Raw genomic sequence first — 12725 nt, 5'->3', positions numbered from 1 at the left:
ATGACTCTACACAGAGTTCCCCTCACTATCATCTCTGATAGGAGATCAGTTTTTGTCTCTCATTTCTAGGAGCAACTCTAGGAGTGTCTTGGAACTAGTCTCCTCCACAGTTTAGCCTATCACCCCCAGACTAATGGCCAAACCAAAAGGGTGAAAATCAAGTGCTTGAAGATATGTTGAGAGCTTGTGCCATTTCTTTTCCTAGGAAGTGGGATGGATGCCTGAAGTTAGCTGAATTTTCTTACAATAATAGCTACCAGGAAAGTATCCACATGGCACCATTTGAAGCTCTATATGGAAGAAAGTGTAGGACACCACTCAACTAGGTTGAAGTGGGAGACCATTGGTATTTTGGGCCAAAATTCATCAAGGAGGCTCATGAGCAAGTCATTCTTATTCAGAGTCATTTGAAGGTAGCCCAGAGTTGGTAGAAAGCCTATGCCGACAAGTGAAGAAGGCCTTTGGAGTTTAAAGTTGGGGATTATGTGTACCTTAAGGTGTCTCATATGAGAGGAGTGCATCAATTTGGTATCTATGGCAAGCTAGCTCCCCGATATACGGGCCCTTACAAAATCTTGAAGCAGTGTAGCCTAGTTGCTTACCGTCTATAGCTTTCGGATATTCTATCTACGGTACATGATGTGTTCCATGTATCACAACTGAAGAAATGTCTGTGGGTTCCTGATGAAGCTGTGGAAATTGAAGGACTTCCTCTCTAGCCAGATTTTGCTTATGTTGAGCACCCTATAAAAATCCTGGATGAAAAAGAAAGAGTAACTAGGAACAGTGTGGTAAAATTTTACAAAGTCCAGTGGCAAAACCATTCCGAGGATGAAGCCACCTAGGAACAAGAGAGTTACCTATTGTAGCATTACCCCCACCTCCTCGCCAGTTCTGATAGGTAGTTGCTGCACCAAAATGTATTTCCTATCTCTTTCTCACACTAGGCATATGAAATCTCGGGTCGAGATTTTATTTTAGGGGGTAGATTTGTAACACCCTCGGTGTTACATTTGTATAGTTTTTGCTAAAACACTGCATGAGTATCATACTTATGTGTAAATGTGTGTAACATAAAGTATAAATCAATGTACGACACTTGTAACGTTCATCCAAAACAAGAAACAAATGTTACGCTTCATGTCGCTTAATATCGTTTAGTATTCTAAGTGATTTTTTATCGAACAAAAATGCTATAGAACATTTATGTGAACTTTGATAAAGTTTGTAGTATGAACTTCATAGGCGACAATGAAATGTGTATGGTCGAGGACGAGGTTCGCTAGCAAATATATCAAGAAGCTCGGAAAAGGAATTCGACGCGAAACTATTCGAAGTTTAAGTCAGTTCGCGTAAGTTTGAAAATGGGTTGACAAAGCCATGTTCGGAAATTTTTGTGGAGCGATCGGGTTAAGAAGTGGCGAGATGTTTTGGCACAGTTGGCTAGCCCTAGGTACTCTTTTGAGTGTGGAATAGCGGGTTCGACTCTTGAATCGTTGGGTTTGAGTTTTTGAATGGCTTTAAAAAGCATGCACGTCATGGGTTGGGCCATGCCAGCGCCTGAGGCACGGTCATTGCCCTATTCGGCCTGGCATGGCTGTGCCAACCTGCCTAGCACGCTGCTACACCAGTCGCGTTGCCAATGCCACACTTGTGTGGGCACGCCATGCGTGGGCCGCCACACTAGTTGTCCCTGCCACTATCCTCGCCCTATTAGCCACACCATGTTGCTGCCCTAGCATGTCACGTACGCTCCCGCACCGGCCACCGTCGCACCTGCGTGCGCACACACCACATGTTGGCCCTATGCTACTGGCTAGGGTCCCCTGCTACCTTGCTCTAGCACCCGGTGCGTGTGCTGGGCCCAGCCAAGCCTAGCTGCTCTGCCCTCCTCCAGCGCGTCCGCCCATGGCTGCTGCTCGCGTCACGTCGCTCGCGCTGCATACCATCCAGTGCTGTCGTCTAGTTATTGCTCCCGTTGACATTGGCTATGCACGTGCATGGGCTCATCATGTTTGCCTCATCCTCATGCTTGCGCTCGAGGCCATGCCAAAGGTGCTAGTCATGTCACCTAGAAGGTCACCGGCTGGCCGAGCCATGCCAAAGCCGAATCGATGCGCTAGCCCTTTTCCTTTGTATTGTGCATGTGTGGTGGTCGGGTGGAAGGACGGTGTCATGCCTAATCAGCCACTATGGTGGTGGAACTAGGGAGGGGCGCCTAGTTGAAATTTTGCCATCGCCGGCCGCCATAAGTCCGTAGGCGTCACTCCTCAATTGGCCTCACCCACTCCACCGTTTTCCAATTAACTATGCACACTAGGAGCTAGGATAGTTAGCTTTCGAGTGAAGTCATCCCAGTGTTCGTTTGGCCTACAATGAGGTGAGGCGGGGTGTTTCCCTCACGGTGGTCTAGCATGGCCGCTAGAGTGGGCGCACGGCTAGGGCGTTGTGTGGTGCTTCACCATTTCAATTTGTCTATGCCTTGCGTAATGGTTGACTTGGTGATCATGCTCGTGCAGTGGTTTCACCAGTGGAGCCATGGGTCACCGGAGACACCGTCGCCGTGCTTGCTGGGAAATAGAGTCACCCCATTTTCAAGGCTGACCATCTTGCCGAGCCTTGTGCCTTCACCCAGTCTATCCATCACATCGCTGGTGAGGTCCTCTTGCTTCTAGAGTAGCTGGTGGACTCAATTAGGGCCAAGGCTCACTGGAGCATGGGGGCGACCGCTGGTGAGCTAGCTTTGATGCCGCTCCTATGGTCAGCTTAGTTAGGCGCAACAGCTATTCCATTAGGGCTTCAAGGTGGTTACTTTTAGGCTACTGATGGTCATCGAGTAGCAGTAGAGGTGTTCGGGTAGATGGTTTCACTAGCGTCGAGCTACCACAGCCAGACCCCACTGCGGCACGTGGCCACGCCTACGTGGTGCGCCATTCTATGTATTTGTTACCTCAATCAGTCGCGCATGGTACGTAGATGCTCATGGGGGTGCTGGTGTGTGCCGAAGAGGGGCTATGCCACTGGCATTTGGCCGGTGAGGCCGTGGCCCTATTTGTCTGGCTAGGGACCACAAAAAACGTGAATTCAAAGAGGAGTAGGAGCCTTTATGCAAACTCTATGACTCGATGAAATAGTACTCAAGTGGGTTGTGTGAATAGGGTAAAGAATGGGGGTGTTTTTGCTAAAAGGGCCAGCTGCATGACTCTGCTATGGGCCAGCGGAGTTGGGCCACGTCGCACCATTATGGGCCGAGCCGAAGCACGGGGTCACGTGATAGAATTGCATTTTCCAATTTCCAGTAAAATAGGAAGTGTTTATTCAATAAAGTTTTTAGCTGAACTTTGATAAATTATAGTAAATTATGTAGTTGTCCAAAAATAGTGAAACCAATTTTGTTAGGTTCACAAAAATACCATCTACTTGTTAGTCCAGTTATATTATAGTTAGCTACGATGATGGTAGGTTCATAAATTCAAACTAAAGAGCTTAGTATTATATAGATTAATATTTGTAGGAATATTTGTGAAAAATTGGTGATAGCTATAGATATAAAAATTTTACAGTAGGCTCACTAGATTATTAGGTACTTGCTGTAAATTTCGTAGCCCTAGAGTAAGTTGATAAGTAGAGTAGCTATTATCCTTGCTTTATCATATATAGCGTAAATCAGCAATTGGAGTAAAAATATATGTAGTTGCTATAATAATGAATGCCATACTTCGCACTATTATTGGTAACAATAGATAGCTTAGTACCATGGTCAGTAGCACTAGTTTAGTTGTTAAACAGATGTACTTTTATTTTAAGAGTTGCTGCTATTATATTACTAAGCATTACATCATCATTTTATGTATGTAGATCACGAGCTGGTAGAATTCGTGCCCATCGACGATCAGGAGTACAACAAAGTCATTGAGGAGTACAAGGAGGAGATCCTCATATAGGAGGGAGCCTTGGAGCCTTTTGGTGCTGACCTTACTGACCCGTTGCCTGCCCAAGGCAAGCCCCGGTGCATAACCTTATTTTTAATAATCACTGAATAGATATATATGTGCATTTATGTTACAGGCATTTTATGGAAACTACATGCATAAATATATCTGTTTATGAGTCCTACTAGTTCAGGTCGAGTAGCTGCTATGCTCAAGATACCGGTAGCATGAGTAACCTATCGTTACTCGCAAATAGGTGATAAATATGATCACTCATGATAAAATGGTGGAAAGGAAATGGTGACCAACAGGGATATGGTTGGGTACTAGTGGGTGTAAGGGGTTGTGTCCTATAGCCAATAGGGCATAGTTCGGTTATACTTTTTCCCTATCTATATCGATTAAGGATCAGTCGTTGTAATGGATGCTAGGCAAGTCATAGATCTATTGTCCCAAGCACATACTTGGGTATGGGCACAGGGAAGACTTATTGCTCTCTTGTCGTGGATTCGGCTCTTTCCGGACTGACTAATTGGAGGTAGGGATGGTGGAGGTCCTTGCACCACACTGAGTCCAAGACTCAGGAGTGAGGGCTTAGAGTCCAAATTTGGATAGGGACCTAGACACCTAGAACAGGAGGGTGATGGGTTAGTCTTGCTTGTGCTTGGGGTATAAGCGGGGCGTGTGTTTTCAGGGCACCCAGCTAGGCATATTGGTTCACAAATCGCTGCTGAGTTGATATGACGTGTCTTAACTCTAGCATCATAGTAAGAACTGAAAGATAGGAGGTGATGAAAAGGAACTGATTGCTCAACTCTTGCTTGAAAGTAGAACATGTTCTTATATAGACTAGATAGCTAATAACTTAATACGGCTAATAATAATAACATAAGTAAGAACTCACTATTAGTATTGCTTTCTGCCCAAATGAAACCAGCAAACTATAAAGCTTATCATATTCCTTGGAGTCAGGAAATTATTTCCTCTAGTCGGATAAGTCTTGTGAGTACATTGTGTACTCAGGGTTTATTTATCCCTATTGTAGGTGATGCATGAGAAGTACCTTTGTATGGAGGATTCTTCTGGTGGGCACAGATAGATTCTTGTTCTTATCGCTAGATGTTATTTTAAATTCCGCTGTTCATTATTCTGCACTCTGACATTTGATAATGTAATAATGTACTTTTTATGAAACTCTGATGTATGAAATGGACCAGTATTGTAACTCATTCTCATTGTTGGATCCTTAGAAAAAATGTGGATCTTTCGTGTTCTCCCTTAGGGTGTGCCCGACGGATACCGCCTGTTGTAGCCTGCTTTCGAGGTGCTTAGTGTCTGGTGGAAGATGAGCATCTTCATAAGTGTAATATTTTGGGCGATTCTGCCACACACACTAACCAAACTAATAAGCTCTCATGACTAGCTACACTAAAGAGCTTGACAACTAGTTTGCGGTAATGTAAAGAGAGACAACAAGATGGTTATACCGCCAAGTTGAGAAATAAACCAATCAATCATAAGAATGAATACCAATGAAGATCAATCACCTCAGAATCAAGTGATGACACAATCATTTTTTACCAAGGTTCACTTGCTTACCGGCAAGTTAGTCCTCGTTGTGGCAATTCACTCACTTGGAGGTTCACGCGCTAATTGGCATCACACTTGGAATAATGCTACCTATCTCACGATCACCTAGATGAACTAGGTTAGCACTTATAGTTTCATCAATTCACCAAAACCAAACTAGAGCTTTCAATCTCTCCCTTTTTGGTAATTGATGACAACCCTTACACAAAGATATGAATTAAAATTTAATTGAATCCATGTTGCTTGCCCATGCATATTTACCATGTGTAAAAGGATATGGACAAGTTTCATGAACCTCGAATGGCAGCAATTGCTCCTCCTACATATGTGCTAAGAATTTGGATTATAGCTTGCACATATGTTTATATAGGAAATATATGAGTCAATGTCTACCAAATGATGCTAAGGTATAAGAGACGGACCTTTGAAGCATGATACCAATTGGAGTGCACCAATATACCATCCTTAGCACCATGAGTAACTAGACGTCCATAAAAACTAGAATACCCTATGAGATCAACCATTAGAAGTAAGGGTCTAATTTTCATAATATGGGCATGAGTCTAGTTACTTAATATATGCATGCTAGTTTTTTATTTCATCATTCAAACCTACAATTAGCATATACCACACAAGCAGGGATATTAAAATTTAAAACTTGTGCCATGCAAGCAAATATATGAAATGTATATTCAAATGCAGCATACAAGTTCATAAGCTTGCTCTCCCTACTTGTGTGCTTAAAATTTTAATTGGTCCTATTCTTTTGTCATATCTCTCCCCCTATGTCAAATTCTTCCCCTATCATTTATATCTTTATTTCTCTCCCTCTTTGTTGTCTTTTCATAATCTTTGTATACTATTTCTCCTCCTTTGTCATCAATAACCATAAAGGTTCAAAAATGCAGATAGGTTGAGATTATCAATGTCAATTAATGGGGTGAGGACTGTTTTCCCAAATTTGGTTCAATCTAGAACATTTGCTAAAGATATTTAACTCAGTTTGATCCAAGGACAAGCTTCTTCACACCTTCAAATAAGAGTTATCTTGTACCATGTTGAGTTAAACACTTATAGCTCATTTTCTAGATTAAACACTAGGTTTACAAGCCCACAAACGTGCGCGCGGCATCAAACCAGGCCAACAATGTAGCATGGTGCAGCAGTTACAGCGTATAGGCATGGGTGTGACGATGATGCGATGGCAGCGATAGCGGCACAACATGAGGCAGCGGTGGTGGACGTGACGGTAGCACAGCGCGGGACAGGGCAAGCGGCAGCAGGAGCGGCTCCACGCGGCGGGTTAGCGGTAGCCGAGCCATGGCTAGGCTAGAGGCAGCCACGGCTGGCCGCATGCGGCAATGCGCACATGCACGACCATGTGCGCGGCATGGGGAGGCCACGCGATGACCGCGCACCCGACGCTAACCAACCTGAGACATGTGACGCGCACGAATTTTAAAGCACTCAACACGACCAAACGGTTGCTCCAGGAGCCAAACCAGCTTTACCATGCTCAAGATGGCATATGAGACTACCAAATCAAGCTATAACACTACGCCACCTTTTAACCCAATCTCTCACAATAAATTGCTAAACATAGTAATGTCTAGCTATTGGCAGACTTGAAAATTTCTAAGTTTTTGAGCTTAATTTGTTTTCAATTTTTGATTTCTAAGCTAGTGGAAATATCAGCTAGTAATATCATTTTTTGATCGTAAGTATTTCACTGTCATCTATAAAGTTTGCACTTCAAACTTTATTTAAGTATCATATACATGTTCTATAGCATTTTTGCTTAATAAAAATTGGTTTTAAACCCTACTTGATGAATGTACAAATCATGGAGCAACTTTCGTTTAGCGTTTTTGTTGATCATTTTGAGTTATAGAAATTGATCTATACACTTTATCACATGCATTAACACATAAACATGACGCTCATAACATGTTTTAGGAGATAATTTATAGTATAACACCAAGGGTGTTACAATATGTTTGGTCAGGGGAAGGAATGCTGAAGCCTTGAAGTGACCATGTCAATTGGATCGTGGTGAAGTCTACGAAAAAGACCTATGAGCCATTGATTTTAATGATGTTAGTTTTCTCAACAAACTAGGGTACATAAAGAAAAACCCTTCTCTATAGGGACACAAACCTAGACGGACATAAGAATATATATGAATCTGCATTGTTAAATACCCACACACACATCCCCATATACATCTAAATACATCTAAATAGATGTATATGGGGCCATATGCCCTAAACCAAAAAATGGCTTTAAGAGCACATGTCCTCATGTGTATCTATTGTTGGATACATATATAGCATCACTCTTATTTTATCATATCATAATTCCTATCTATCAGTCGCTTGATTTCTTTTAGCCCGTTGAGTCTAGGCGATGTCTCTATAAAGTGACATTGTACATTTTGTGTATGGAAACATATTGATTGCATTTGGTGCACTTCGATGTCTTTTTGCTCTGTTGTACTAGTGAGGTCCATCTTGACAACTATTTTTTTGAATCCATCTTGACAACTATTTGTTGCAAAGACATGGCAATTGAGTCCACAACACTTACCAACACAGATTTTACTCTGATGACTCATTTTTTCTACTTTTTTGTGTGATTATGTGATAAATAACTCAGACTCTTCCAGGGTTTTTTTTGACAAGTCACAGAGGGAGGGGGCGATAGTTCCCACCTGAATATATTTCCATAGATGCCGGCAAAGTCGAGAATGGAAGGTTATAAGATGGGGCGAACCCTAGAGGTACAATAGCAGGGGTGAGATAGGAACACCAACACAAACACCCATAGAGCAATACAATACAAGAAAACAGTCACAAACAAGATACATGAGGTGAAACAAGTTGTAGGCTTCAGCATAAACTCCCATGTCAAAGACATGTCGTTGATCGTTGGACATTGCACCACCAAGTGACAACTCTCCAAAGAACTCTAGTTTCCAAATGACTATAAGGCATAGAGTCAAGGTTGATAGACGACAGACATGATGAACATCATCTATGGAGCACATCTAGGATCCAATCGTCGTCTACCAATGAACCTTAAAGGGAGGAAGCCTTAATGTAGGGAGGATCGACGAATGGAGAATGCGGAGATCCAAGAGAGAGGACCATGGTCTTGCTAACCTGGCATAAGTTGAGATGAAGCAATCAAGGATCCTAGAGGACGTTAGAGCGATGAAACTGGCAGCAGACACCATTCAGCAAGCGACTTTGCGCCCACATAGGTAAAGATGGCAATTGGTAATTACCCACTGGGTATGTGCTGCACATACCCTTACCCACAAAAAAATATTTACCCACTAATTTACCCATACCCATGTACGGGCAAGAGTTCTTTCCCATACCCTTACCCATGAGGGTAATGGGTACCCGTGGGTTATCCTTACCCATGATTCCAAGAATGTTTGCAAATCAAAATTACGTCTATCAATATATCAGGCTCCCAGTTTCAGACAAAGCATCACAAATCAATAATAAATTCATCAATCAAACAAGCTACATGAACACCTAATCAAATAGTCTAATAGATAAATCCATCATTACTAACTACCAAGTGACTAATTTCACGAGTTTACATACAATAAAGCATACTTGCTAGGAATTACCAAGTCTCCACATGCATGACAACCACATAGCTACACCCATACATACTATTAAATTAGTGAGTTCATCACATATTACATGTTGGCCCATGATTTCAGACATATCGAATCATGTTTAATTTACCTATGGGTTAATGGGTATGGGCAATGCATTCCCATACTCTTACCCGCTGGGTAAGGCTTTTTTCCCATTAACTTACCCATGGGTATGGGCAGCAGATACCATTCAGCAAGCGACTTATGCGCCCACATAGGTAAAGATGGCAATTGGTAATTACCTGCTGGGTATGTGCTGCCCATACCCTTACCCACAAGAAAATATTTTACCCACTAATTTACCTATACCCATGTACGGGCAAGAGTTCTTTCCCATACCCTTACCCATGAGGGTAACGGGTACCCATGGGTTATCCTTACCCATGATTCCAAGAATGCTTGCAAATCAAAATTACATGTATCAATATATCAGGCTCCTAGTTTCAGACAAAGCATCACAAATCAATAATAAATTCATCAATCAAACAAGCTACATGAACACCTAATCAAATAGTCTAATAGATAAATCCATCGTTACTAAATACTAAGTGACTAATTTCACGAGTTTACATACAATAGAGCATACTAGCTAGGAATTACCAAGTCTCCACCACATGCATGACAGCCACATAGCTACACCCATACATACTACTAAATTAGTGAGTTCATCACATATTACATGTTGGCCCATGATTTTAGACATATTGAATCAGGTTTAATTTACCCATGGGTTAATGGGTATGGGCAATGCATTCCTGTACTCTTTCCCGCTTTACCCGTTGGGTAAGGCTTTTTTCCCATTAACTTACCCATGGGTAAAAAAGTTAGCCATACCTTTGCCCTAATAAAGTAATTACCCATCGGGTTTTGGGTAGAAATTGCCATCTTTACACATAGGGAAAGCTAGTAGTGAACCTTAAAGGGAGCGCTTGGCCAAATTTAAGCTGTACCTCCATGATGACGCCTACGAGTAGGATGTGTCGGTGCGAAAAGTGACCAACAAGTAAATATTTATAGTTTTGCCACGTATTTATAATCGGATGTGTCCTAACACTCAATGACACAAGATTTATACTAGTTTAGGCAACGTGCCCTACGTTTAGTTTCGGTCGATCAGTGACTTTATTCCTAAGCCCATGTGCTCAAAGTTTGTTGTGGGGTTACAAACAGGTATGGAATGAGAAGGGGGTGTTAGAGGCCCGGTCGGACTCTAAACCAAGTGGTTAAGAGTGATAGGTGCTCTAATCACACGCTAAATATTGGAGCGTATGCTCTGTGTAGCTATTGAGATCTAGAGTTATGGAGCTATTCAAATGCTTAGGTTCTCTTGAGCTAGATCCAGAGAGAGAATCCAGCCGACGAGAGTCTGAATGACCGTCCCTGCTGGGAGAGAGCATATCCCATTTTATAGGTGAAGGGGATGGCCTTACAAGTTAGAGAGAGAGAGAGAGTGTGTGTGTATATACGTGTGCTACCTAGTCTTGTTGCTCATGCCATTGGATACGAGACGATTGTCGACGCCTACAATACTGTTCATGCCCAGACGCGTCTGGCAGGTTTTACCGTGTTCTCTAGGTATGGTAAATGTCGGCACCCACAACACTGTTTGGGTTCTGACACATCCGGAAGGTTATATAGTATTCATCTGGCATGGCCTAGTGGCACTGTCCTATAGGTGTGCAGGGTATAGCAGGGTACGGTCCTCGGTATTACGGTTGACTTGAGCGCCTTACCTTATCTACTTTGCCTGATCCTTGGGTCCTCATCGAGCGGACGTCCCCGATCGACTCCGACTGTGTCGATCGAGGAAGAGCTATAAGCATAGGTCCGGCGTATTCCTAGTCAGAAAAGGAGGTCAGAGTATGATGATATCCCCTCTTTTGCTAGGCCTTTTGGTCGGAGATCAGATCGCTCTCCCGGCCTATCATTAGGTATTTGGGCCGGGCCAGGAGGCACGCGTTGTCGCTACGCCGTCTGCTGGGTCGAGTTTTCGCTAGGAAGCGGGCCCATTAGGGACCCCGAGTTTATGAACCCGACACGATGCGACGTCAACGTAGGAAGAACTAGAGCTAGGTTTTCACCTAGAGGTATCCTAGAGCTGCAAAGGTTAGGGGAGGCTACTACGACGCCTCCAAGGAGGTTAGCGACACCCAAAGGCGTCACCGTCGACAACAATGACATAGATGTGCATGGCTTTCGCCTATACTCCCCAAGACCCTAAGAAACCGCTAGAGCCTTTAACATCTTGTGCAAAATGGCCACAGCGCTGCACTAGCCCTCACCCACCATGCTGCGAGCCTCATGCCTTATGGAGCAAGAGGGGAGACACCCTACCTTGGATACCAGCAATCAGTGAGAAACAAGCCTTGGGCGCAACACTGCTTGAGCTCTTGATAGCTTACGCACGGTAGTGAAACACACCAACCACGCATGACACCACAGTTGTTGCTTCCAAGACGAGGCGCAGAATGGTCGGCTCCATGCTTGAAGATGGTGGGTGCCCTTGCTACGCCCAGTAAGGCCGCCACGACCGGTAAGCGATAGCATAGACACCATCACCACCAGATCTAGGGCGGACGATGTTGGATTCGTACCTAGAGGACACAGATCCAGCGTGTCAATGCTCTCCCGGCGGTGCCACACGACGCACCACCCGAGCGGCTACCGCCGCCTGAATGGCCATAGCTCCGCCTACAGCGAGCAGGAGCGGCACCTAAGGAGCCGGCCTACGATGGGGGACTATGGTTGCGATAGCGTGGTGTCGTGGAAGGAGGCTGCTTCGCAGCAAAGGGCGACTGGTGTCTCAAGCACTGCCACAAAAGCTAAAGCGGACGACCCGAGGAGAGCAGGCGAGAGGGCATGCAAATCTGGATGAAACCCACTAGGAACGAATAGATCTATACCCAGCCACCTCAGATCTGGCGAAGTACGTCGGCGCGACATTGCAGAGCTCGACCATTACTAGATGGAGAAGGGAGAGGGAGGGAGGAAGCTACGAGCGAGCGCTATTTTTGGCGCCGCTTTTTGGACTACAGTGACGACGCCCGAGGGAGGTGGCTAGTGGGGGCTTGTTTGGGAAGCGGCGGATCGCCCCTCCCGTCGCCCTGAGAGACGACGTGGAGGGGCCTCAACGGTCCCAAGGACTGGCCCTCTTGCGGTTTCTTAATTATCTTTATATGTTATATATAATATATCGAAATTTTGTTCTTATCTAACTACATAAACAATTATAAATTGTTAATAGTCTCTGTGCCAACATAAATCAAATTTTATCGAGTTTATTGTTTTGTCAAACATATTTTTTATTCTCAGATCTAAAAAATGCAAATTATGCCTAAATAATTATAAAGAACTCTAAAATTTTAACTTAAAATATATGTAATAACCGTCACCTGAATTTGAGCGAGTCCCCAAGTATTGAAAGACGTGCAGACTGAACGTTAAAAGAATTGAGACACATAAATTCAATGTTATTAACTTATATTATAATAATAATAAACATTGAAATTTCTCAACCAAACCCGTAA

The sequence above is a fragment of the Miscanthus floridulus genome, chromosome 1 (genome assembly GCF_019320115.1).
Source record: "Miscanthus floridulus cultivar M001 chromosome 1, ASM1932011v1, whole genome shotgun sequence".
In the NCBI taxonomy this organism is placed as follows: Eukaryota; Viridiplantae; Streptophyta; class Magnoliopsida; order Poales; family Poaceae; genus Miscanthus; species Miscanthus floridulus.
Note: the sequence above shows the minus strand (reverse complement) of the source record.